The sequence below is a fragment of the Pinus tabuliformis genome, chromosome J, assembly GCF_031772625.1.
Source record: "Pinus tabuliformis cultivar Carrire ecotype Pingquan chromosome J, CPIR1, whole genome shotgun sequence".
NCBI lineage: Eukaryota > Viridiplantae > Streptophyta > Pinopsida > Pinales > Pinaceae > Pinus > Pinus tabuliformis.
Window position 1 is genome coordinate 1,418,708,724 of NC_142295.1, and position 24,187 is coordinate 1,418,732,910.

The 24,187-nt window shown below is 41.2% G+C and overlaps 1 protein-coding gene across 1 annotated transcript in view; it reads right to left on the minus strand.

Annotated features, from left to right (window-relative positions):
* The window catches only part of LOC149232655 (uncharacterized), a 58,895-nt gene that overhangs the window by 25,882 nt on the left and 8,826 nt on the right, over window positions 1–24,187 (minus strand). The window lies entirely within an intron of this gene.

The following is a 24,187-nucleotide window of genomic DNA, read 5'->3' on the forward strand; positions in this document are numbered from 1 at the left end:
CAAGTTTCTCAGGTTGTAATGCAACAACCCCTTGACCCTGCGACTCAACCACAATCGCCGACTAGTGGGGCGACACAGGCCCAGATGGGTACAATTACCCCTCACCTTGGTCAAACGGTTAGTATCGGGTGACAGCACATGGCTTCACAACCGTGGCTGGTGCAATACCAACAACCACAATTCCAACAAGTATACCAAGGTGCTGAGCAGCAAATCTTTGCGAACAGTGGACAGCCGTACATTCAAAACGGTCAAAATCAACCATTTTATAATGGTCAAGTCCACCAACCTTACCAAACATACCAGCATCAAATGCATTATGCCGGTATGCAAAGACCAACTGCTCAGGCGATTCCATCGTATCCTGGGTATGCTTCACCTAACCTGAATCAACAGTTACCATTCGTGGCAACTTTAGAGTTACCTGATTTAAATCAGTTAACAAACGATCCAATTGCTTACGCCCCTTGGTGGCCAGCGATTCCACATAAACTTCCATCAGATATTCCTAAATTTAATGGAAATCCAGGTGAAGATCCATCGAATCACGTGATGACATTTCATCTATGGTGTTCATCAAACACCTTAAATGATGATTCGATAAGGCTTCGCCTTTTTCAGAGGACGTTAACGGGTCCAACGGCAAAATGGTACATTGAATTGCCTAGAGCTTCGTTCGACAACTTCAGTACCTTAGCCACAACCTTTTTAACCCATTTTCAATTACCGATAAGGTATGAAACGGGAACAGAACTGCTTACCAACTTTAAACAGACAACCGCCACTCACATATCTGATCATATACATGAGTGGCGACGTCGTCGTAGGATGGTAAAAACGTACGTTCCCGATCAGCTATTAGCTGAATGGTTTATCAAGTCATTACTGCCTTCCATCACGGAAGATGTGGCAAAGGGGGGAGTCGTAACGGAAGAGCAAGTGATCGCTCGTGCACAATATCTGGACTTGATTTACACTCAGTCCGGCACGCTCTACGACAAAATACCTGACGCCCCTAGACCGGAATTCTCAATTCCTCCTCCTCCTAAATCGAACAATGACTCTCATGCCGGCGATGGCGTGATTGGCACAACAGACACGAAATCGACAAAGGCTACATCCAAGAAGGCCCGTAAGATTTCAGATCAAAATGCAAAAGACGAACTTCTTGCTTCGGAAGTAAATGCCGTATCGACAGATAAGGGCAAAGAAACCAAACAACCAGGAAGCAAGAAGAAAGGCAAAGGGAAGAAGAAGAAACAGGATGAATCATCACCTGAAAAATCTTCTTCAAACCCTCCTGGAAATAGGAAACCAAAAACTCCATGCATGATATGCGATGAGGATCATTGGACGAGAGAATGTCCATACAAAGCTGAGCTTAAGAAATTCTTTAAGAGTTCGAAAACCTCAGCAGTGTTAACTGATCCGTTTCCGAATCCAGGAACAAATCTGGTTGAAAGTGGAAATGCTTCCCCGTCTCAAGTGCTAATGTTGTCGATTTCAAAACAGCAGAATGATGCTTTGATTTCGACAAGGAACAAAGATTACGGGAATCCGAAGCTGTCGAACAACAAGGATAAAGATCAACCAAGTAGTTCGACAACAACTTCGACAGAAGTTGTACCACCCACCATCCCTGAATTGACAATAAAACCGCCGAAGGGAGTAGTACACAAGTCGACATTTAATCCCCGCGCTAGAGCGGCGCAGCATTATAACATAGTGGAAGATTTGGCCCAATCGCCATCCGCTATGTCGACTCTTGAAGTACTACAAAATTGCCCATCCCAAAGGCAGGCTTTGTTATCGGCCATTGGTGGGATTGATCCAAAGGATTCCAATCTTGTATCCTTCGACCACAAAGGGTACGATCCTCAGTTACCAGCTCAATTAGCTTTCCTTGTTCAAGTGAAAGCCCTCAACAAAACTGTTCACCGAACGATTATTGATGAGGGGGCATCTACATGTATTATGTCGATGAGTTGCTGGAAAACTTTAGGATCTCCAACCTTGTCGCGATCTGCGACAACATTAAAAGCATTCGACGGAAGGACATATACCCCATACGGTATCCTAAATAACTTGAAAGTTGAACTAGGAGGGAAAACAGTAGAAATAGATGTTGAAGTCATCGATGGGAATCTTGATTACAACATCCTACTAGGACGACCATGGATATATGCCATGGCAGCTGTTGTGTCGACCTATTTTAGAAAGATTGCATTTCCCTTTCAGGGAGGGATTACAATCGTCGACCAACAAAACTTCCTCCCCAATGGTTCTCAAGTTACAGGAAGCATTCCCATGATCCATGGAAGCCCCCATTCGCTTCAGAATATCGGAGTAGGCCTACTAAAAGATCCTATACTAATGGGAACTTTCGCTCTTCCACCTCCAATCAATCTGGCGGAAGTAGCGTCGATAGGAACCTGCAACATGATATCTTCCACAAAGATCTCAGAAAACGATATCAACATGGATCATGCAATGGTTTTGCCCCCGAGCCCAATAGAAATATTATAGCAATCAATGTTTCTGGCATGGGAGGCAAACCCAAATCAACGCTCATCAAGCGTTTGGATAGATAGGTCTAGAGAATATGGTACTCCTTCAGATCCTTGGTCGCAAGTGCATGGCACCGACGAAGGAATTCTCCAAGCTATGGTAGTTGAAGGAGCACCATGGAATGATTCCCACCATCGTTCTCTTCTTCCGAATGATGAAGAAGATACTCAAAATGACCTTTACCATCCTTCAGTAGTTGATTTTCTATCAAATACTGTAAATACGGTGGATTCCGAGCGAAACTTGTCCAACATAGAAGAGACTATAGCCATAAATATCTCGACCAAAACAGATGTTGTAGAGAATATTTATGTTGGCAAATGTTGTTCTCCTTCAGAACTGGAAATATATAACGCTCTTTTTTGCGAATTCAGAGATGTCTTTGCTTGGTCATACAGTGAAATGCCAGGCATCGACTCGAGTATCGTTGAACACGAAATTAAGATGTATCCAGATGTCAAACCAGTACGACAACGGCTAAGGCAGGTGCACCCCAAGAAAGCCGCTGCCATTAAGGCAGAAGTTGAAAAACTCCTCCATGCTGGTTTCATCTACCCGGTTCCGCTAACCGATTGGGTATCGAATATTGTCCCGGTTATGAAAAAACAAGGGACAATTAGAGTGTGCGTCGATTATAGGGATGTAAATCAAGCTTGTCCAAAAGACAACTACCCTACACCCTTCATTGACCAGATAATTGATGAATGCGCCGGATGCGAAATCTTTTCATTCATGGATGGATTCTCCGGGTATAATCAAATAAATATCCGCCCACAGGACCAGTCAAAGACTGCATTCATTTGTCCGTGGGGCACATTCGCATATCGAAAATTACCCTTTGGTTTAAAGAACGCAGGGGCGACGTTTCAGAGGGCAATGAATTATGCCTTCCATGACATCAAAAACATCGTTCAACCTTACCTCGACGACCTCCCGGCTCATTCGCGAAAGCGGACTGATCATCCGCAGCATTTAAGAGCGATATTTCTACGTTGCCGACACTACAAGATACGACTCAATCCGCACAAATGTGTATTTTGCGTCAGTTCTGGTCGTTTACTTGGCTTTGTAGTCTCCAAGGATGGGATTCGTCTCGACCCGTGTAAGGTCCAGGCAATCATAAATTTGCCTCCACCTTCAAATTTGCTTCAGATTCAGAAACTCCAAGGGAAAGCAAACTTTCTGAGGAGGTTCATTCCAAATTACGCCAACTTGCTAAAGGTTATACACGTCTTTTGAAAAAGGGAGTACCCTTTTTCTGGAATCAGGTTGCGCAAGCTTCCTTTGATGCTTTAAAAGATTCCCTAATGAAAGCATCATTAATGTACGCCCCCGATTATCAAAGAGATTTTAACCTGTATCTGGCTGCAGCAGATACGACCATCGCAATGGTTTTAGTTCAAGAAGTCGATGGAATTGAACATCCTATATATTATTTAAGTAAGAACTTAAATGATACAGAAAGCAAATATTCTTATGTTGAAAAACTAGCGCTTGCAGCTGTTCAAGCGATACAAAGATTTCGACACTATGTCCTCTTTCGGAAAACTACCATTCTGTCAGATTGCAACCCCATGACTTATATATTGTCGCGACAGTTGCTGGGGGCAAATATTCAAAATGGATAGCAATCCTTCAAGAGTTTGATCTGGAATTTGTGAAATCCAAGTCAAAGAAAGCTCTAGTTTTCGCAGAATTATTATGCGATCTCCCATCGTCGTCCAACGATGAAACATCCGAAGAATCAATCGTGGATGAAAGTTTGTTTCTGATATCTACAAGCAATGAGTGGTATGGGGATATAATCATTTATCTCCAAACCCAAAATTCAGGCCAAACACCTCTCACTCTGAACAAAAACGTATTCGATACCAAGCAAAAGACTACATGATCGTCGGTGATACACTTTACCGTCGTGGTATTGATACAGTTCTGAGAAGGTGCCTCACCCATGAGGAGGCCGAAAAAGTCCTGAATGAGTGTCATTCAGGCGCGTGTGGGGGCATCAATCTGGATATGCTACAGCACAAAAAATCTTACGAGCAGGATACTTCTGGCCAACAATGTTCAAAGATTGCATAACCGCAGTCAGAAGTTGCCATGCTTGTCAAATTTTTGATAGCAAAACCAGAAGACCACCCGCACCTCTACAGCCAATAGTTGCTGTTGGGCCATTCGCCAAATGGGGCATCGATTTCATGACATGTAACCCCACCTCGACCGGGGGGCATGGGTATATCATAGTCGCAGTTGACTATTTTACCAAATGGGCCGAGGCGATGCCTACATTAGATAATACTGGTGAAACAGCTGCCCTTTTCTTTTTCAATCATGTAGTCGCCAGATTCGGCGTACCACAGGCTATAGTCACAGATCATGGATCGCATTTTCGCAATCACATGATGGTTGAATTAGCTGCCAAACTAGGGCTATCTCACGACAGCTCTACTCCATATTATCCGCAGGCCAACGGACAAGTTGAAGCGATCAACAAGGTCCTGAAGCGCATGCTGCAAAGGATGATCGGAGTTCACAAAAGAAGATGGCACCTAATCCTGTACTCAGCTTTGTGGGCTTACCGAACATCGGTAAGGAATGCAACCGGGTTCACACCCTTCCAACTGGTATATGGCCTGGAAGCAGTCTTACCAGTCCAGTGTGAAATCTCGTCTCTCAAACTCGCAATCGATCTCCTCCCCGAAACTTCAGAAGAAGAAGCTCGTTTCTTGGAATTAATCCAATTGGATGAAACCCGTCGTGACGCCGCGTTGGCTAACGAAGCCCATAAGAAACGAGTCAAGGCGCAGTTCGACAAAAATGTCAAACCCCGTGTCTTCTCGGAAGGTGACTTGGTCCTGCTTTACGACCAAGAATCCGATAAATTGGGAGCAGGTAAATTTAAGTCTTTATGGATGGGCCCCTATATTGTTAAACGAGTGTTAGCAAAAGGAGCCTACGAGTTGATGGATTACGACGGAATTCCACTGGCGCAACCTCGTAATGGGTTGTACCTCAAGCGTTACTACGCCTAGTAGTAACCAATATGCTTTTGTTATATTTTTGTTTTCGCTAGAGTGTTTGTTTTGGTCGAGTAATCCACTTTTTACATTTATTGCAGATGTCAAACCTATTGGAGCCATGTGTTGGATATGCCGACGGAGCGAGTCGTAGTTCGCGGAACCTGTCCTCCGCAGCCTGGGCCATTTTTGATCCAAGCGGCGAGTTAGTAAGTTTCAGAGGTGTATGTATTGGTCAATCAACGAATAACATCGCTGAATATAGCGCGTTGATAGAACTTCTCTCTGATGCCATCACTCATGGTATACGCCGACTAATCGTCAGGCTAGACTCACAGCTCGTAATACTACAACTCAATGGTATATATTCCGTCCGAAACCCAGCTATTTATCGCATGTTCCTAAGGGTTAAGATTTTGGAAAGACAATTTGATCTTATTCAATACCAACATATTTCCAGAAACTTAAACACATTAACCGACTCATTAGCAAACTATGTGTTAGATAGACATTTGCAACATTTATAAAAAGAAACACATCATCAATGTTTTACATGTGGATCATATAACTCAACCAGAATAAAACTCGAAAATCAAAATATATATATAGCTGTTTATGGTTTACATATAATGTTCTGTAACCAAGACAAAATCGGTCACACGACCCAAAAACTCAAAATGCTAGGGGGCACCCTAGTCTAATGATGCTCGTGATAGCAAGTCACAGCCTGTGCGATCATGCGTAAAAGACGAGTCCATCGTCTGGGCACACCAGTAGTGTGCCGCTGTAACTGCAAAGGTAGCTCGTCGATCCTCACATCTGGAATACCGAGAGTAAGGCTCTCAACCTGCTCCTGCACAGCTGTAAGAGTCTCGGCCACATCAAGGTCGCGAAGAATAACCCTTCCGGCGGCCTCTCCTGCTGGGGCAACAGCTGGTACTCTCAGGCGAACTACTGGACGAACAGGACCAACATCTGCATGTACACATGAGTTTGATTAGAGTCTTGATAGAACAAAGCACAAGGACATTATAAACAAAAACAGTAAACAACAATATGGTCAGAGATTTTACCAATAGCACCCCACTGCTCGCCATCCGGCAGTACCAAATCTGGATCACCCCGGAAGTCCATGCCAGCATATGGATACTCGGAATAAACCATCTCCTGACGATCAAACCACCTGAAGAAGGTATCAGAAAATGAAATCTGAGACTGGCCAGCATGCCTAGACATATGGTCAACCCATCTCTGCATACGTGGTTCAGTAGGAGAAGGTAAATCGAGTGCAATGTACTGCGGCTGCATCAGTGGTATCTTCTCCAAGGCAAAGGCGGTCAAAATAGAACCGAACCCAAAGTTCTTCAACCTCCCGTTCTTTATCTTGGTCAACTGTTCTTTCATTACAAGAAGTACTGCGTCGCACCAGTTGAACACCTTCGGTTGGAGGCATTCCAAGGCATGCTGCATATAGGATCTGTTGGCTACATGAAGAGACGCACTACCGGCCATCCTACCAAAAGTAAATAGGATAGTCCTAAGGGACCTATCAGTGACATCACAGATGATGATCTTGCCGTCTTTACTCGGTTGAGATCCTTCCCTGCAATACTGGCGGACATAATCTCTCACAGAATCGCCTCCTCGGGCCGAACCTGACAAAGAGATGGGGGCACCCCGCCTCGACAAGCCAGTCAAGAAATAGATGTCTACTGCAGTCAAGGGGATAGATTTGCCCCTAATCTGGAAAACCTGGTTGATAGGATCCCAAGAGTCAAGCAAATACTTCAGTAAGTTAATCTGCTGTCTCATGCTAGAGATGCGGAAGAACTTCAGCAAGCCACAATTCCGCAGCGCGTTCACTGTAACAGGATCATGTAGGGCAATCATGTCCTCTTCTTCATGTTCTCGTTCTCGCCATGTAAGGGTCATTTTGCTCCAAGATCTCTGAAAAAACAAACAAGAGAGGAGTTAGATCCTGATTTTGATGAGAAACAGGCAAAAATCCCATCAAAAACTGTGCAACAAATTCCCTTTCTGCGCCCAACGCACCTGCAGCAGTGTTCCAGGTGCGTTGAATGTCAAACTGCCTTCATACAGGCCAGCATTCAACGCAGGTTTTGATGTGCTGAGGGTGCGTTGATGGCAGAATGAATCCATCAAACCCCAGGGGCTCAGAAAAGTAGGAATAAAGCACAGAATGCAAAAAGGAAACCATGAAATGAAAGAGCTCAGGTTTAGCTCCTACCTGGTCCAGACGGCACCGAGAATCATCCACGAATCTCCCGAAATCAACTGATGAAAATCGAGGGGGAAAACACCTCCAAAGCTCCAACAAACCAAGTTCAAATGAAATGGTAAAATGAGAGTTAAAAAACACTTTTTAATTACTTTATGTAGTTCGAAGTAAGATATTAGCATTTTAATCTTTTCAAAGCAAATATTGTTCATTTCTAACTAGTTTGATGAAGCAGTTGAAAAAAAAATAGTACTATCTTTGGAAGGACAAAGCTATCTATGGTAAAAATCAAAACAAGACCACCTAATCGAGCAGTTTTAGCGCATAGTTCAAGCTCGTTAAAAAATAAACATAAGACCGAGCAAGTGTTTCCACCCGCGTTTAAGCTCGTTAAAAAATGAACTATTCCCTGGTAAATAACCACCGTGAATGTAGTACTTCAGCCATTAAAGCCTTGGTCGTGTTTGCACCGTCACCTCCACTTTTTATTGGCCGATCATTCACCTCCATTTGATTGTTTACCCATTTTGAGGAACAACTGCGAAGAGTGATTTCACTAGCCATCCTTGTGACACTGCCATGATTGGAAAATTCCAAACCTTACCTGGAATCAGCTGCTACCCATTTTATCACTCGTTCCTCAAAAGACGAGTCTTCTTTAAGCTCTTTTCAACTGACTCGTAAAATATGAAAAGATTGCTGAGTTTTGGCCTTCCAGCTCGTTAAAGCGACAGGAAGTGCTATCCCTCCTCTAGATTTTAATCTTTTTGGACCTGAGGGATTATTGCACAAAAAGATCGAGCGCTTGTTTTGTTCGGCTCGTTAAAACTATCGAAAACTCATCCCTTCTGTATTGTTTTATACTTTTTCGGACTTAAGGGATTAGATGACGAAAAAGGAACTTTGGAGTTACCTTTACGTACCTTTTCAGACTCTCTAAAAATGAAAAGGACCGAGTTATCTTTGTCGTTAGACTCGTTAAAAAGATTAATAGCGACAAACTTGTCTTTAGACGAGAACGAGTTTCACTATCGCTAGGCTCGTTAAAACATAGCGATGGGTTTGCCCGAAGGGCAAATTATAGAACAAGCATATGTTATCCTCCTCAAGCTTGACAAAAATAAAGAGGTACTGGTCAGCAATGACTGGGAAAAAATTGGGAAGAAAACTCAAAGAAACTTTATTGGTAGCAAGTCGCTCTTGAACATGACACTTCCACTCCGTGCCTGAGTCGGGTTGGGTTGTTTCATTCACCGGTCACATCACCATGGTAACGCCACACCATCCATATTTGGGGTAAATACTACCAATCCATCACATAAGTGTCGCCGACATGTTCAAGAGAAGTCATCCAGAGAAGTCACCTGTGTCCCATCCACTACCATACATTATACTTCATTCTTTCATGACCGCCACCCTGAACCATATATCATCAGATCGTTTTCACCTCCATCAAAATCATTTGCTCCGTTCCGTGTCATTGATGTGGGATTCATTAAGGCCCTCCTTTGACAGATCGCTTCTTGTCGACATCAGCTCATTATCCAAGAAGTTGATCTAGGAACACCCCATTCAGTACTTTGAAGCTTGCATGCCTCAATGGCAAGTTTCTCACTTCCGGCAACAGGTATACATCAATGACCTTCGACCGAAAGATTTTGCGTGGTGTTCGACGCCAAGTCCTTTATTCACACCACGTGAATTGTACTGCAGTACCTTGAGGGTCATTATCATTATCGGTGATTCCTCTCGCGCTTGTTAACAGTTTACATCATTGACTGGTAATCAAGCGATGTCTTTCCATGTTCGACTTCAAAACATTTCTCACATGGATCAACTTGTACTTCGAGTGAAAATTGGACGAGATTGAAGACCCCGGATCTAGTTTCATCCATCCGGGCTGCGATATATATTCAGGAAAAATAAAGACATTGAAATGTACAGCATTGCAGCACAGATAATCATCCTACCAAAAGGATGATGACTCCATCAGAATCATCAGTCTACCATCAGACGATTGTCTGTCCTATGTACATAAAATGAATTTATAAAGCTGAGCATGGAATGCTCGCCTCAGCTAGATCATGAAAACAGTATGAAGATAATGTATTGTATTGTATCTTATTACAGGTCTCCTCCCAGCATTGAAAGAACTTCGGATCCTCCAAATAAAGCATTTCACCCGATAAACGGCCTCATACTTTAGGGGGCAACTGTTATAGACATTTTTGTGCCTTACAGCTCTAAGCATGAAATGTCCATAAACCAAGGGATCCTAAGTCCCTAAAAGTGTTGTTCCAGCTCCTAAAGAAACAAGGTCAACAAATTACAGCTTCTCCCAGAAGTTCTCCACCAGAAACTGCTCAGAACTAGTCAAATCAGGATCATTTCAGCTGCTCCACTAGCTAGCTGCGTTGCAAAGCACCCAAATACACTAGCTAGGTGCGTTGCAACGCACCTAAATGCACTACCAAGGTGTGTTGAGCGGGAAATGACAAGTGGCAGAGTCATTCCACGAGGTGGAGAGACAATGGAAGCTTCCAGAATATTTCCCAATGACACTTGCCTCACTGAATTCGACCAGTGATGAGTAAGAGGCTCTCAGTCTCCAAGTGGAAGCAAGAATTGACAGAGAAAGCCACTAATCAATTCATGAGCTGACTCATCCTCTTTGCATACATATATATATATGGATCCCTCACCAAGAGATCCAAAGGCTGGAATTTTGTACATTGCAGAGAATTGTTGTTGGTTTTGAGATAGATATCAGAGTATTGGGTGATTTATGCTTTGTTGGAGGTGAAGAGGGGATTCTATGCTGGGAGGTTGATGCTGGATCAGGAATCATCGGTTGTAACTCCTCCTGGATCTTCTTGTTTTATCAATAAAACTATTTGAGTTTCTCCTACATGCTTGTGTATCATTGATGTTTGTTACATTTGTATGTTTAGCTTAAATCTGATCCTAAGCTATTTATGAATATAAATCCATGTCTTTGTGTAGTTTCCTTCTTCTGTGATCTTGCAGGAACTTGGTGATGCTGGGCAAGTAAGGGAGCAGGTAGATGGAAGCTGTCAAAGAGGAGAGAAATTGGATCAAAGGACTAGCACAAGACACAGGTTGGTTCATCCTATTCCTCTTCGTTTATAGTTCATAAAGAAGAATACGAAAGTAGTTTTCCCTGTTTGTTTCTGAGGTCACTGTCACACCTCAGTGGGATAGGGTCGTTCTGAATAGACACTTTTCCCGTTAACAATAGGGTGCGATACATCTCACCTATTACACACGGGGGTTGCGATGCATACTAGAAAGCCCTTCTGTAGGGTGCGATGAGTGAGAGCAGAAAAATGGCACAATCAGTTTGCTAGGTGGAAGCCCAGAGAATCTTCTAGAAACTGCTCATATGACACTTGCCTCTCTAAATTCACCCAGGGATGAGTAAGAGATCTGAAATCTCCAACTGGAACCAAGAAATATCAATGAAATGACACTAATCAAAATCCAAAAAGCTGACTCACTCTCCTGTAAACATCTATATATGGATCCCTCATCCTAGAGATCCAAAGGCTAGAATTTTGTAATTTGCAAGGAAGTGTTGTTGGTTTCTCTTTGAAGACATTGTTGGGTGATCTTGCTTTGTATGAGGTGAAGAGGCTTTCATGTGAGGATATGTTGGATCAGACAGCTTGGTTGTAATCCTCTCTTCTACTACTTTTGTCAATAAAGCTATTTGAGTTTTCCTCCATATGCTTGTATATATTTGAATCTTGTATTTGTATATGCGTTTATATGGTTAATGTACATATGATCTTACATTATTTATGGTTATAGATCTCTATGCTTTGATGGTATTTTGCTGCTTTGACTCTACAGGTGTTCTTTGAAGCGGGACAAGTGAGAAAGGAGTGGTGAAATCTCTATCAAAGGAGAGAGGAAACAAGTAAGGAGACTAGCGAAAGACTTAGGTTGGTACTCTTTGCTTCTCTCTCATCTATCTCTCATAAAGGAAAACACAAGTAACTTTAGTTTGTTTGTTTCTAAGATAGCTACCCGTCTTAGTGGGACTAGCAGCTCTGAATGGACACTAGTTTTCCCTATAACAAAATGGCGAATCCGTTGAGGAACGAATAGTTTGTTTGTTTTGTTACCGTTGTTTTCTTTATAAACCACAGACGAGCCTGAAGTTAAGCCAACTAGCCTTCGAATTGCTTTTGCTATGAAACTGCAAAGTAGATCAACGCTGCTTCAGTCAATCTCCGGGTTGGTTTATGAATTGAACATCTAGCTTGCAAACATCTTAAGTGCCCTGGTGGTAGCTCAAATAACCTCATTAGATCAATCCCTATACTTTGTGTTTATTGACAATCATTAGCTCAGCCTAAATCCCTGAACTTGGCTGCAAACTGTGAGTGAAAACCAAGCACAGTCTCATCTTTGGACCATCGCATTGTCTCTTCTTGACAACCTAGATGCATCTCACCTCTCGTGTGTTGCAGGTAAGATGCATCCCTGTTTCCCTATGTTATAGGTGCGATGATTGACTAAGACTATTTCTGCCTCCAGATTTTGGTTTTTTCTTCATTGTCTTCAGCTTTATTCAGTAGTTTTGCTGTCTATGATCAGTATATCTGTATTGAAACCTTCTTCCTTTGCATTATTCAGCCTCCATCAGAAGGAATTGTGAATGTTTTTTTATGTATTTTTCATCATTTACAGTTTTCCTTTGCAAATAGTAGCTTAATCGAACTGACGTCCTTTGATTTGAAAGTGTCGCAAGTGTCGTTTTCAGTCAAGAAAAAGAGTGTCGCAAAGCATTCCTCTTTTAGATAGTTGATTACACTTTTGCCATTGTATTTGATTTGAATTAATAGTATTTCAAGTGTCGAAAGCAATCTTAAATTCGAAATCGCAAAGTGTCATCTTGGCCTTACTTTCTTTTTTTGAAAAGAAAATTGTTAGTACTGTCGCTTTGAAAGAAGATAGTTCATATCTATACTTAGTTTTCTTTTTTGTCATTATCACATTAAGAAAACTGAAAAAACAATACATGCATGTGCATTTGCATTAAGACTACATGCTGAAATTGATTTAGGAAAAGTGCATCTAGTGTGTGCTCTCTGCTCTATGTTGCAAGAATTTCATCTCTCTTTCCTTAGTAGCTAGGATTTTCATTGCAAAAAGAAAGTAAACCACTGTTTATCATCTTAGATTGCATATTTAGGAATTGTATATCTACATCACGTAGTGAACCTTAAAGGAAAACTTCTTAAGAAATATCAATTGTAAAATAAACTTCAATGAACGTAAAAACGCTTTGGAACCTAAAGCACAACATTTAGAAGTCTAGGCTAGAGACGTATTCTGGCGTCGTAAAGCCTGGTAACTATCGCTTTCATTGTAGGTTGGGTGATTCCTCCTCTTTGAGATGACAAGTGCCAATACGGACTTGTGCTCCCACGTACCATCGAGTATATATTGGGAGACCACAATAGGCTACATCCTTTATCCTTAGGAAGCCGTGTCTGCCGCCCTATCGATCGCAATGCACTGAACACAGCATTTGGAAGATTGATTGACTGCCGTACCGTAAAAATTATTCTGCAGTTTTGCAATTGTTGTAATTCCTCTGTCTAGATTTCCAGACTAGTCACTTTCGTTCCTTTTCAGACTCCTTAAAAGTGTTGGGTGTGGAGCCTGATTATCTTCTGTATTCAAAGGTTTCAGCTGGATGTATACCCCAGGAAGACTGTACACCCCTCCACGCTGGGAGTGCGGGGGGACTTGTCCCCCCACGGGAGTCTAGGGGGGCTAATCCCCCCCAGCTGGGGGGTCTAGGGGCCAGCGGTCCCCCGCGGGGTTTTTAGGGCAGCGCCCTCGAAGCTAAAAATAGATGTAAAATTGCCTTGTAAAAGTCTAGTAATTTCTAGTCAATCTGGGTCGTTCATTAGGTGGATGATCTAACGGTAGAAGTTATGTTTAATTTATGGTTTTTTTCCCTATAAGGCAACCCCTCACTATATATGAGGGAATTGTATTGCGTCTATGCATATCTGTATTCTAAGTGAGGAAGAGAGAGGAGATTGAGAGCGAAGAGGGTGTTACAGCGGATCTGCTGTAGGTTGTATCTCTTCAGTTTGTTAGATAATATAATAAAAGAAGGACTGGCTGTTTCTCCGTGGATGTAGCCCAAACTGGGTGAACCATGTATATATGTGTCTCTCTTGTTTTTATGCATTTTTTGTGTTTATATTTCTACAATATTTTATGTGTTCCATTGCTTCGTAATATATAATTTACTAACAACTGGTATCAGAGTCGAAGGTCTATTTGGCTGATAAACTCGCAAGAGAGAAGGGTTCCTAGTTCAAGTGGGAGAAATGGCAGAAGATGGTAGGTTTAGGGTTGAAAAATTCAATGGCCAAAAGTACTAGCTGTGGAAGATGCAGATGGAAGATTATCTGTATCAGAGAGATTTGTACCTACCATTGAGCGGAAAGACAAAGAAGTCGATGAGTATGACAGACACATAATGGGATATTCTTGACAGAAAGGCACTTGGAACAATACGGATATGCCTAGCGGCATCGGTAGTGTTTAATATTTCAAAGGAAATGACACACAGGGTTTAATTTCGGCATTGGCCAAACTATATGAAAAACCTTCGGCCTCAAATAAGGTATTTCTTATGAAGCGTTTATTTAATATGAAGATGTCAGAAGGTGGATTTGTTGCAGATCATTTAAATGATTTTAATACAGTTACAAGTCAGTTAAGTTCTGTAGGGGTAAATTTTGATGATGAAGTTAGGGATCTATTATTTCTGTGCTCATTGCCAGAAAGTTGGAATGGTTAGTTATGGTAGTTAGTAACTCTGTCTCTGGATCTAGTACTTTAAAGTTTGATGATGTTGTTGGTGCAATCCTTAGCGAGGAAATGCGACAGAAAAGCTCCGGTGAGACATCAGGTAATGCTTTGACTGCAGAGACTAGGGAAGAAAAATGGAAAGAGGAAAGAGCCCAGGATATCGCAGTAAGTCAAGAAAAGGCAGATCTAAGTCCAAATCGGGGATAGTGTGTTGGAAATGCAGGAAGAAAGGACACCTGAAGAAAGATTGCAAGTCTCGGAAGGGAAAAGAAGGAGATGCACAACAAGAAACTAATCATGAAGCGAATGTAACAGGTGATGTGTTGCAAGATGCTTTGATTCTTTCATTAGAAAATATTATTGATGCCTGGGTGATAGATTCAGGGCCTCATTCCATGCCACACCTGATAAGAAACATTTTCATGATTATGTTCAAGGAGATTTTGGACAAGTTCAATTGGGTGATGATAAACCCTGTAAAATCGTTGGAATGGGTACAGTTTTCATAAAACAGCAAAATGGAAATCAGTGGCTATTGAAGAAGGTAAGGCATGTTTCAGATTTGAAGAAAAATCTGATTTCAACAGGGTAGTTGGGAGGTGAAGGTTGCGTAACTACTTTCACAGATAAAACCTGGAAGGTCACTAAAGGATCCCTGGTAATAGCGAAAGGAGAAAAGGTTGGTACATTGTATTTATGCAATGGTATTTCTAATTCTATTAATGCTTTAACCTCTACAGGAGAAGATACAACATTGTGGCATCATAGGCTCGGGCACATGAGGTAGAAGGGGATGCAGATTCTTCACTCATGAAATTTGTTACTAGGTTTGAAGCATGTTGATTTACAATTATGTGAGAATTGTGTTTTATGGAAAATAGAAGAGAGTCAGATTCCTTAGAGTTGGGAAAGAAAATAAGAGTGAAAAATTAGAGCTTGCATACAGATGTATGGGGACCTGCTCAGGTATCATCTCTTGGTGGCTCTCATTATTATGTTACTTTTATTGATGATGCAACCAGAAAAACTTGGATTTATTGTATTCGAAATAAATCTGATGTATTTGATACTTTCAAGAAATGGAAAGATTTGGTTGAAAATGAGACAGGGAAAAGGTTGAAGTGTCTCAGATCAGATAATGGAGGTGAATATTGCAGCAAAGAGTTTGATAGGTATTGTTCAAAGAATGGAATTCACAGAGAGAAGACAGTTCCAGGAACACCACAAGAAAATGGTGTGTCAGAAAGGATGAACAGGACAATCATGGAGTGTGCAAGGTGCATGAGATTGCATGCAGGATTGCCTTTACAATTTTGGGCAGATGCTGTAGATACTGCTGTTTATCTAATAAACAGAGGGCCTTCAAGTTCCTTGGATGGTGGTATTCTAGAGGAGGCATGGATAGGTAAAAAGGTAAACTACTCATTTTTAAATACTTTTGGTTGTGAAGCTTTTGTCCACATTAACAAAGAAAATAGAACAAAGCTTGAGGCAAAATCAAAGAAATGTACCTTTATTGGATATGGTGTTAATGATTTTGGTTATTGCTTATATGATTATGAAAATCACAAAATCATTAGGAGTAGAGATGTAATATTCAATGAAAAGGTCTTGTATAAGAATCAGTGCAGGAAAAAAACAAGAAAAAGAAAACAAAGAATACATAGTGCTTGAAGATATCATAGGAAAAGTAATAGTGCCTGAAAATCATAATGATCAACAGCCAGAAAAAAACCACAACAGAAACAAGCACTTCAAACACCTGAAAGTCATGTTAGAAGATCTACCGGATAAGGAGACCCCCTGAACGATACTCTCCTTCATTATATTATGTATTGTTGACTGATTCTGGTGAACCAGAATGTTATGAAGAAGTGTAGGTAGAAACCAGGAAGAAGTGGGAACAAGCCATGAAAGAAGAGATGGACTCCTTAGCACATAATTAGACTTGGGACTTAGTCAAGTTGCCTGCAGGTAAAACAACATTGCAGAATAAATGGGTTTACAGGGTGAAGGAAGAAGATGGAGGAAAACAGAGGTACAAAGCTAGACTTGTGGTGAAGGGTTTGCACAGAAGAAAGGTATTGATTTTGATGAAATATTTTCTCCTGTTGTTAAAATGACTTCAATCAGAACTATTTTAAGTCTAGTAGCAGCTGAAGATTTGCATCTTGAGCAGTTAGATGTAAAGACAACCTTTCTCCATGGGGATTTGGAGGAAGAGATATATATGCAGCAACCACAAGGATATGAGGTAAAAGGGAAGGAGAAACTAGTGTGCAGGTTGAAGAAGAGCTTGTATGGCTTAAAACAGGCTCCAAGGCAGTGGTATCTAAAATTTGACAGGTTTATGTTTGAACAAGGTTATACTAGATGTCACTCTGATCATTGTGTTTATCTCAAAGGAAAAATGATGGCAGCTATATTATATTGTTATTGTATGTAGATGACATGCTTGTTGTAGGTTCTAACATGCAGGAAATAAATGTGCTCAAAAGAAAATTGGCAAAATCATTTGCAATGAAGGATTTGGGTGCTGCAAAACAAATCCTTGGTATGAGAATAACTAGAGACAGGAAGAATCACAAATTAACATTGTCTCAAAGTGAGTACATAGAAAATGTGTTGAAAAGGTTTAATATGCAGAATGCAAAACCAGTTAGTATACCTTTGGCTAGCCATTTCAAATTAAGTAAGGAGGCGTGTCCCAAGACTCAGGAAGAAATGGCTCATATGTCTAAAGTTCCATATGCATCTGCAGTTGGAAGCTTAATGTATGCAATGGTCTGCACAAGGCCTGATATTGCACATGCAGTGGGAGTTGTAAGAAGGTACATGAACAATCTAGGAAAAGAAAATTGGATGGAAGTGAAGTGGATTCTCAGGTATTTGAGAGGTACCACAAATCAAGCATTATGATTTGGTGGTTCAAACATTGCTCTACAGGGATATGTTGATGTAGATATGGCAGGTGATGGAGATGACAAGAGGAGCACAACAGGGTATGTGTTTACTGTAGGTGGAACAGCTATCAGTTGGGTTTCAAAAATCCAAAGTGTTGTTGCACTTTCAACAACAGAAGTAGAGTATGTTGCTGCTACAGAGGCTAGTAAAGAAATGATTTGGTTACAAAGGTTTTTTGGATGAATTGGGCAAGAAGCAAGAGTTGGGCAGGTTATACAATGACAGTCGGAGTGCCATACATCTTACAAAGAACTCTGCATTTCATTCCAAGACTAAACATATACATCTCAAGTACCATTTCATACGGTCAGCATTGAAAGATGGACAGTTGAAGCTGGAAAAGATACACACTAGCCAGAATCCTGCAGATATGTTAACAAAAGTTGTAACCAGGGAGAAACTGAGAATCTACTCAGTTTCAATTGGTCTTCAAGTATGATGAAGAAGATGAGAAACAACCAGGTCCAAAGTGGAGTTATTGTCTAGCAAATGAAGTAGCGTTGGAGTTGTATAATCAGTCTCCAAGTGGGAGATTGTTGGGTGTGGAGCCTAATTATATTTTATATTCAAAGGTTTTAGCCGGTGGTATAACCCAGGAAGACTGTACACCCCTCCACGCGGGGGGGACTGTCCCCCATGCGGGGGTCCTGGGGGTTAATCCCCCCTGGTTGGGGGTCCGGGGGCCAGCAGTCCCCTAGCAGGGGTTTGGGGGCAGCGCCCCCGAAGCTAAAAATAGATGTAAAATTTCCTTGTAAAAGTCTAGTAATTTCTAGTCAATCTGGGCCGTTCATTAGGCGGATGATCTGATGATAGAAGTTATGTTTAATTTAGGGTTTTTTGCCCTAGAAGGCAACCCCTCACTATATATGAGGAATTGTATTGCATCTATGCATATCTGTATTCTGAGTGAGGAAGAGAGAGGAGATTGAGAGCAAATAGGGTGTTACAGCAGATCTGCTATAGGTTGTATCTCTTCATTTTGTTGGATAATATAATAAAAGAAGGACTGGCTATTTCGCCGTGGATGTAGCCCAAACTGGGTGAACCACGTATATCTATGTCTCTCTTATTTTTATGTGTTTTTTTGTGTTTATATTTCTGCAATATTTTATGTGTTCCATTGCTTCGTAATATATAATTTAATAACAAAAAGAAAAGGTCCATCTGAGCACTTGTCACTTCAGGCTCATTAAAAATCTAAGGCGACTAGAGTCATCTTTAGCTTTTTCTCGACTCTTAAAAATTGAAAAAGCAAGTTGTGTCAAAGCGTCATAAAATTCATTTAATTCTGAATTACATTTTCCCCCTTTATTTTGAGTTGATAAAGTAATCCGCAATCATGGAATAAAGTCAATCAAAACCCCATTATTCATGGAGATTAACGAGTCAACTGTCTTTGACTTCGGAAACAAAACCATTCCGGGCCAAGCAATCTCATTTAACTGGATCAAAGTCTCCTGGTTTGTTCGAAACTTGTGTTTCAACATCCTCAGAAACTCCAATTACTCCAACTATTTATGGTATCCCTACCTCTACAAAAGAAGTCCATAGTTAAAAGAGGGCACTAGAACTGGTCCTACTGTAACGGTAAACACATCTAGGATTATGTCATCCGATACAGCAGTAGCAGAACCTCCTGCCACTACTTCGACAATGTTCGCTGGTGTACCATCTGCCCCAACTAGCTCTCAATTGCTAGATGGAGTCCACCCCGGGACTGTTTTGACAGTATGGTCTGTTCCCGATTGTTCGTCCGGAATAATATCTGGAATTTCTTATGTTGAGTCTCAGCAAATTGATCCTCCACAACAGTATCAATTTGGGCAGTCTAGTCTACAAGGACCAATTTTTCCTTTGAACACTAGATTGCCACCATATGGGGGGCAGTATGCCTTTTCATTGTTCCCTCCAGGTGAACAACCATATGCAAGTTCACAACAAAATTTTGTCAAGCTAGAATTGCATCCAGTGGTTGGGTGTCAATACTGCCTCAACAACCAAGAGTTGTATATTCAATGCAACCAAATCTACCTGTGTTGAATATTCCCACTACACTGGCTATTGTAACGGTGTCGCAAGTACAAGTGTTGCCTGTTGTATGTCAACCTCAAGTCTCTCAGGTCGTAATACAATAGCCTCTTGTCTCAACAACTCAACCACAATTGCCGATTAGTGGCTCCTTAACTGAAGCGACTCAGGCTCAAACGGGTACTATCACCCCTCATCTTGGTCAAACATCCAGTATTGGACAACAGCAAATGGCTTCACAACCATGGCTGGTGCAATATCAACAACCGCAATTCCAGCAAGCTTACCAAGGACCTGAGCAACAAAGATTTGTGGTAATGGGCAGCCGTATATTCAAAACGGTCACCATCAATCATATCATAATGGTTATGCCCATCAACCTTATCAAAGTTATCAACATCAAATACATTATGCTGGTATGAAAAGACCCATTGCTCAGGCGATCCCATCTTATCCTGGGTATGCTTCGCCAAACCTGAATCAACAATTGCCTTTCATCGCAACATGGAATTACCAGATCTGAATCAGCTAACAAATGATCCAATTGCTTACGCCCCTTGGTGGCCGGCGATTCCTCATAAACTTTCGTCAGATATTCCTAAATTCAATGGAAATCCGGGTGAAGATCCATCGAATCATGTGATGACCTTTCATCTGTGGTGTTCGTCCAACACTCTCAATGATGATTCAATTAGGCTTCGCCTCTTTTAGTGAACGTTAACTGGTCTTGCGGCAAAATGGTACATAGAATTGCCTAGAGCTTCATTCAATAACTTCATGCCCTTGCCACAACCTTTTACCCATTTTCAGTTACCCATAAGGTATGAAACAGGAACAGAGCTTCTTACCAATTTTAAAACAGATGATAACCACTCACATATCTAATCATCTTCATGAGTGGTGACGTCGTCGTCAAATGGTAAAAACATATGTTCCTGATTAGCTGATAGCTGAACGGTTTATTAAGTCATTATTACCTTCTATTACAGAAGATGTGGCTAAAGGGGGGGGGGGGGGGGGGTTGTCACTAAAGAGCAAGTCATTACTCATGCACAATATCTAGACTTGATTTATACTTAGTCTCGCACGCTCTATGACAAAATCCCTGATGCTCCTAGACCAGAGTTTTTCCGTTCCTCCTCCTCCTAAATCAAGCAAAGACTCTCATGCCGACGATGGTGTGATAGTCACAACCAGCACGAAAACCGCAAAGGCTACATCTAAGAAGGCCCGTACGGTTTCTGGTCAAAATGCAAATGACGAACTTCTTGCCTCGGAGGTTAATGCCGTGTCAACTGACAAAGGCAAAGAACCGAAGCAACTAAGGGGCAAGAAAAAAGGGAAAGGCAAAAAGAAGAAACAGGATGATTCGTCTCCTGAAAAATCTTTTGCAAACCCTTCTGGGCAAAAGAAACCTAATCAGCCATGTCTCATATGCGATGAGGACCATTGGACGAGAGATTGTCCATATAAAGCTGAAGTTAAGAAATTCTTTAAGAGTTCAAAAACTTCAGCGTATTGACTGATCCGTTTCCAAACCCAGAAACCAATCTGGTTGCTAGCAACAATGCTTCCCCATCCCAAGTGCTTATGTTGTCCATTTCAAAACAGCAAAATGATGCTTTGATATTGACAAGGAACAAAGATTACGGGAATCCATAGTTGTCGAACAACAAGGCTGCAGATCAACCTAGTAGTTCGACAACAACTTCAACCGAAGTTGTGCCACCCATCATTCCTGAGCTAACAATAAAGCCACCAAAGGGAGTAGTACACAAATTGACATTTAATCCTCATGCTCGAGCAGCACAGAATTATAATATAGTAGAGGATCTAGCCCAATCGCCATTCGCTATGTCAACACTTGAAGTACTGCAAAATTTCCCCTCCCAAAGGAGGCTCTATTATCAGCGATAGGTGGAATTGACCCAGCGGATTCCAATCTGGTGGGCTTTAATCATAAAGTATTTGAACCTCAGTTACAAACTCAACTCGCTTTCCTCATCCAAGTGAAAGCCCTCAACAAAACTGTTCATCGAACAATTATTGATGAGGGGGCATCTACTTACATTATGTTAATGAGTTGCTGGAAAACTTTAGGATCACCACCCTTGTCAAGATCATCAACGAAATTAAAAGCATTTGATGGACGAACATACACCCTGTATGGGATTTTAAGTAACTTGCAAGTTGAACTGGGGGGCAAGACAGTAGAAATTGACGTCGAAGTTATCGATGGAAACCTCGATTACAATATCCTACTAGGAAGGCCCTGGATTTATGCTATGGCTGTTGTTGTATCAACTTACTTTAGAAAGATTGCATTTCCTTTCCAAGGAGGAATTACAATCGTTGATCAACAAACCTTTCTCCCCAACAGTTCACAAGTTACAGGAAGCATTCCAATGATCCATGGAAGCTCTCATTCACTTCAAAATGTCAGAGTAGGCCTACTGAAAGACCCTACCTTAATGGGTACTTTTTCCCTACTGCCTCCAAGTAATCTGGCGGAAGTGGCAATAGTAGGAACTTGCAATATGATATCTTCCATTCAGAAGATTTCCGAACATTTTGTTAGCATGGATCATCAACAAGTTTTGCCTCCAAGCCCAATAGAGATTTTGTAGCAATCAATTTTCTCAGCCTGGGTGGAAAACCCAAATCAACGCTCATCGAGTGTTTGGGTAGATAGGTCAAAGGAATATGGCACCTCTTCAGATCCTTGGTCACATGTACATTCTACAGATGAAGGAATTATTCAGTCGATGATGATAGGAGAGGCACCATGGAAAGATTACCACCATCATTCCCATCTTCCAGATTACAACAAAGATTATTCCAAGGACCTTGATCATCCTTCAGTTTTTGATTTTCTATCAAATACTATAAATACGGTGGATTCCAAGCGAAATCTGTCCAATATTGAAGAAACTATTGCCATAAATATCTCGATCAAACCTAATGTTGTAGAGAATATTCATGTCAGCAAATCTTGTTCTTCTTTAGAACTGGAAATATATTGCGCTCTCTTTCACGAATTCAGAGATGTCTTTGCATGGTCATATGAAGAAATGCCAGGCATTGACTCAAGCATAGTTGAACACAAATCAAGATGTATCCAATGTCAAACCAGTATGGCAACGGCTTCGGCAGGTGCACCCGAAGAAAGCTGCTGCCATTAAGGCAGAAGTTGAAAAACTTTTACATGCTAGTTTCATTTACTCAGTTCCTCTAACTGATTGGGTATCGAATATTGTTCCTGTGATGAAAAAGCAAGGAACAATTAGAGTGTGTGTCGATTACAGGGATGTAAATCAAGCTTGTCCAAAGGACAACTACCCTACACCCTTCATCGACTAGATAATTGATGAATGCGCTAGATGCGAAATATTTTTGTTTATGGATGGATTTTCGGGTATAATCAAATAAATATCCACCCACAGGACCAGTCAAAGACTGCATTCATATGTCTGTGGGGCACATTCGCGTACCGCAAATTACCTTTTATATTAAAGAACGCAGAGGCAACCTTTCAAAGGGCTATGAATTATGCCTTCCATGACATCAAGAACATCGTTCAACCATATCTCGACGATCTTTTAGCTCATTCGTAAAAGCAGACTGATCATCCGCAGCATTTGAGAGCTATATTTCTACGTTGCCATCACTACAAAATACGACTCAATCCACACAAGTGTGTGTTTTGTGTCGGTTCTGGTCATTTACTTGGCTTCATGGTTTCTAAGGACGGAATTCAACTCGACCCATGTAAGGTTCAGGCAATCATCGATATGCCTCCACCTTCAAATTTGCTTCAGATTTAGAAACTCCAAGGGAAAGCAAACTTTCTGAGGAGGTTCATTCCAAATTACACCGAACTTGCTAAAGGTTATACACGTCTTTTGAAAAAAGAAGTACCCTTCAACTGGGATCAGGTTGCACAAGCTTCCTTTGATGCTCTAAAGGAATCCCTAATAAAAGCATCATTAATGTACGCTCCTGATTATCAAAAAGACTTTAACCTGTATCTAGCTGCAGTAGATACAACCATCACAATGGTTTTAGTTCAAGAAGAAAATGGAATCAAACATCCTATCTATTATTTAAGCCGAAACTTAAATGATACAGAAAGAAAATACTCCTATATTGAAAAGCTGGCTCTTGCAGCTGTTCAACAGTACAGAGATTTCGACACTATATCCTCTTTCGCAAAACTACCATTTTATCAGATTGCAACCCTATGACTTAAATTCTGTCACATCAGTTACTTGGGAAAATATTCGAAATGGATAGCTATTTTTCAAGAGTTTGATTTGGAATTTGTAAAATCTAAATCAAAGAAATCTCTAGTTTTCGCGGAGTTATTATGCGATTCCCATCGTCGTCAACGATTCAACATCCAAAGAAGAAATCGTGGACGAATCTTTGTTTCTGATATCGTCAAGCGATCCATGGTATGGAGATATAATCATCTATCTCCAAACCCAAACATACAGGCCTAATACCT